This window comes from Aegilops tauschii, chromosome 2, assembly GCF_002575655.3.
Source record: "Aegilops tauschii subsp. strangulata cultivar AL8/78 chromosome 2, Aet v6.0, whole genome shotgun sequence".
NCBI lineage: Eukaryota > Viridiplantae > Streptophyta > Magnoliopsida > Poales > Poaceae > Aegilops > Aegilops tauschii.
In genome coordinates, this window is record NC_053036.3 from 538,107,421 (window position 1) to 538,112,031 (window position 4,611).

Below are 4,611 nucleotides of genomic sequence, written 5' to 3' on the forward strand. Positions count from 1 at the left end.
AATCCAGTAGGAGGTTACACGCAAGTCGCCTCGTACCTACACAAACAAATAAGAACCTTGCAACCAACGCGATAAAGGGGTTGTCAATCCCTTCATGGCCACTCGCAAAAGTGAGATCTGATAGAGATAATAAGATAAATATTTTTTCGAAATCGATAACTCCCGAACGCGCTGCGTTTTCGCATCTCAGCCCGAACGCGCTCAACGTCGTTGGATTGTTTGCACGAATCATAAAGCAACCACGGCGCCACGTCACACTTTGAGCCCGTTCGGAAAAACTCGCCTCGTCCCCGAACGCACGCACGGCCGCACCTCTCTTATCCTTTTCTTCGTTCCCACTCTCTCGCCATTTCTTCATCGCGCATGGGACAGATGAGCGAGAGAGAGAGCCCTTGCGTAGGCGGCGAGGCGGCCGGCGGCGAGCCAATCGGCAGTTATGCAGCCCGCGCCGTACCCGAAGCTGTGCGATGTCAGGAGAGGAGGCGTGCGGCGGCGAGGCAAGGAGCGGGAAGAGGTGTGTGAAGCTGCTGTGATTCGAATCCTCGATGGTGGTCGGCGGAGGCAGCAGTCGGCCAAGATGCCGGTGCGCGGCACCGTGTTGACGGTGGAGGAGGGAGCCTCGCGCGCGTGGTGATTGCCGGTCACAGGGGCCGAGGTGCTAGGGGTGGAGATTCATGGGCTCGTCGTCCCCGCCGCCGCCGCCGGCCCCGTCCTCACGCTCCAGCTGGATCGACCGATGGAGCTCTTCTGCGCCACCACCAGCCCCGCGGGCGCGCAACCCCGCCACATCTATGTGGCCGGACCGACGCTGCCTATGCGACTATGTCGAGGACGGACTCGTGTGTCAAGGCTGACGAGGAGGAGAACCACGCCGCCGCCCCGTGTTTGGTGCCTACCAAGGGATCTCCGCCCGCCCCACGTCCTAGCGCGCCTCCGCCCCGCGTGGTCCTGGGCTCCACCATCGCCTTGTGCAGATGGGGATCTGCCACGCGACGGCGCCGTCGGGGCAGGGGTAGCTTGATTACAAGCTCGACGGTGACGCACATATTTGGTCCTCGAGCTGACTACGGCAACAACGTAGTGAGTTTCAATAGCTCCCACCATTTCTTTGTTTGCAAATTTTTGTAGATGTCGCCATTTAGCATTGTGTAGTTATTTGTGTAGTCACTTTTTTGCAGGTGATGAGATGCTAATGGACTAGATTTCCTTGGCAATTCTAGGAAACTATAGTTCATGGACACCCCCAAAATGTATAGTTCATGACAATCAAATTATGTTCTTTTGCCATTGAAGGTCCAATTTTACATTTGTTAATATGTCCCCCATCGAAACTTAGTTGCCATGCTTGTGTCTTTTCTTCAGGGTACATTACAGATATATCACATTCTTTTTGCCATGGCAACTTTTGATTTTGGATATGTCCCCATCGAAACTTTAGTTGCCATGCTTGTGTCTTTTCTTTAGGGAAAATTACAGATTTATTGCATTCTTGCCATGGCAACTTTTTATTTTTGGATATGTCCCCATCGAAACTTAATTGCCATGCTTTCTTGCCATGGCAACTAATCTTATACTTTTTGCCATCTAAACTTTTAAAACTTTAGTTTATTGATCATGGCAAATTTAGTTCTCTGATCATGGCAAATTCATTGCTTTCTTGCCATGGCAACTTTTGATTATAACACAAAATGGCAAATATTGCCATGACAAGTTTTACTAATTATTTCACCTTTATTAACATGACGAATTTACCTAAATTCCCATGGCAATTTTTTAACTTTTATTGCCATGGCAAGTTTACTATTTATTTGACTTTTATTAACATGACAAATTTACCTAATTCCCCATGGCAATATCAAACATTTATTGCCATGGCAAGTTTTACTATTTATTTTCCATGGCTAATATACCTTCATTTTCATGGCAAATTTATCTAAATCCCCATGGGAATATTTAACTTTTATTGCCATGGCAAGTTTTACTTGTTACTTTTGCCATGGTTAATTTATCTTTATTAACATGGCAAATTTACCTAAATTCCCATGGCAATTTTTAACTTTTATTGCCATGGCAAGATTTACTATTCATTTGATCTTTATTAACATGGCAAAATTTACTTTCATTTTTGCATGCCAATTATTAATTTTTCTACACCATGGCAAAATTAACGTTTTATTGCCATGGCAAATTTTCCTTTTATTTCCCATGATTTTTTATTTAATTTCCATGGCAATTTTAATTTTTGTCACTCATGGCAAACATACTTCTATGCAGCATGGCAAGTTTTACGTTTATTTTGCCATGGCAAAAATACATAGAAAACACGACAATTATTACTAAACAATAGATTGTGCATTTTTTGTTTTGTGCTTCGGCAAATTTATATAGTAAAAGTAGCATACAAATTTTTAATCCATATTTTTTTGCCATCATGGTACAGATGCAAACTGCCATGATTTTTTTTTGAGCCATTGCATAAAAAAAATATTTTCTTGCCATCATGGTACAGATGCAAAATTGTTTATAAAGTGATGGCAATTTTTGGTTTGAAACCATTGGGATTCTTTTAGTAGTATCTTGTTTTCGATTTTCTATCTATAATGACATTTTTCGGACTTTTTCTGTGATGGCAAGTTCATATGCATCCACACTGCACATTTTGCCATGTTTTTTATTGGTAAACAACAAAAATTGCCATGGCAAATTCATACATTTTGACATCTTTGCAGAGAAGTTCTTTCTGGTTCATTCATATTATAGGGGTAGAGATCTCATGGTTCATTCATAAATTTTTATTTTTGCAGCATTTTGTGACTTTTTTTCATTGCATGGCAAAATTGCCTTCATTAGTCACATCCAATAGTGGGCTTTTTTGGTCACAGTAAAAATCGGCACAATCTGGGCTTCTTCTTTTTTCCACAACAAAAAGGCCTCTAGGCTCCCGAGGTAGGGTGTTCGGGCTGGGCGACTCTGGTCCGATCGATGCCTCCATATGACCGAACGAATCATTCGATCTGGGGCTCTCCCAGACCGAACGTTCGACAGTTATCGGGGTCCTATTTTTTACATTTTTATGATATAGATTGGAAAGTAAAGATTACAAAATAAAAGACGGAAAAATAGTAAATTGATAGGAAAATAATATGATGGAAGATAGACCCGGGGGCCATATGTTTCACTAGTGCCTTCTCAAGATAGCATGATCTACGGTGGGTGAACAAATTACTGTCGAGCAATTGATAGAAAAGTGCATAGTTATGAGAATATTTAGGCATGATCATGTATATAGGCATCACGTCCGTGACAAGTAGACCGAAACGATTCTGCATCTACTACTATTACTCCACACATCGACCCCTATCCAGCATGCATCTACAGTATTAAGTTCATAAGAACAGAGTAACGCATTAGGCAAGATGACATGATGTAGAGGGATAAACTGAAACAATATGATATAAACCCCATCTTTTTATCCTCGATGGCAACAATACAATACGTGCCTTGCTGCCCCTGCTGTCACTGGGAAAGGACACCGCAAGTTTTAACCCAAAGCTAAGCACTTCTCCCATTGCAAGAAAGATCAATCTAGTAGGCCAAACCAAACTGATAATTCGAAGAGAGTTGCAAAGATATTTAAATCATACATATAAGAATTCAGAGAAGAACCAAATATTGTTCATAGATAATCTTGATCATAAACCCACAATTCATCGGATCTCGACAAACACACCGCAAAGAGAATTACATCGAATAGATCTCCAAGAAGATCGAGGAGAATTTTGTATTGAGATCCAAAGAGAGAGAAGAAGCCATCTAGCTAATAACTATGGACCCGAAGGTCTGTGGTAAACTACTCACACATCATCGGAGAGGCTATGGTGTTGATGTAGAAGTCCTCCGTGATCGATTCCCCCTCCGGTGGAGCGCCGGAAAAGGCCCCAAGATGGGATCTCACGGGTACAGAAGGTTGTGACGGTGGAAATAGGGTTTCGTGGTGCTCTCAGATGTTTTCAGGGTATATGAGTATATATAGGCGAAAGAAGTAGGTCGGTGGAGCCACGAGGAGCCCACGAGGGCGGGGGGCGTGCCTCCCTGCCTCGTGGCTTCCTCGTTGCTTCCTTGACGTCCACTCCAAGTCTCCTGGATTGCGTTCGTTCCAAAAATAACTCTCCCGAAGGTTTCATTCCGTTTGTATTCCGTTTGATATTCCTTTCCCGCGAAACACTGAAATAGGCAAAAAAACAGCAATTTGCACTGGGCCTTCGGTTAATAGGTTAGTCCCAAAAATAATATAGAAGTGCATAGTAAAGCCCATTAAACATCCAAAACAGATAATATAATAGCATGGAACAATAAAAAATTATAGATACGTTGGAGACGTATCAAGCATCCCCAAGCTTAATTCCCGCTCGTCCTCGAGTAGGTAAATGATAAAAACAGAATTTTTGATGTGGAATGCTACCTAACATAATTTTCTAAGCAATTCTCTTTATTGTGGCATGAATGTTCAGATCCGAAAGATTCAAGATAAAAGTTTAATATTGACATAAAAATAATAATACTTCAAGCATACTAACTAAGAAATTATGTCTTCTCAAAATAACATGGCCA

At 42.3% G+C, this 4,611-nt stretch overlaps 1 long non-coding RNA gene across 2 annotated transcripts; it reads left to right on the forward strand.

Annotated features, from left to right (window-relative positions):
* Positions 1 to 315: 315 nt before the first annotated feature.
* Positions 316 to 1,353, forward strand: LOC141042081 (uncharacterized). 2 transcript variants are annotated; one of them, XR_012203901.1, is made up of 2 exons: positions 316 to 1,080; positions 1,165 to 1,353. It is a non-coding gene; the product is annotated as an uncharacterized lncRNA (long non-coding RNA). The 2 variants fall into 2 exon arrangements; XR_012203902.1 differs by having other exon boundaries at positions 831 to 1,080; positions 1,179 to 1,353.
* The last annotated feature ends 3,258 nt before the right edge of the window (positions 1,354 to 4,611 follow it).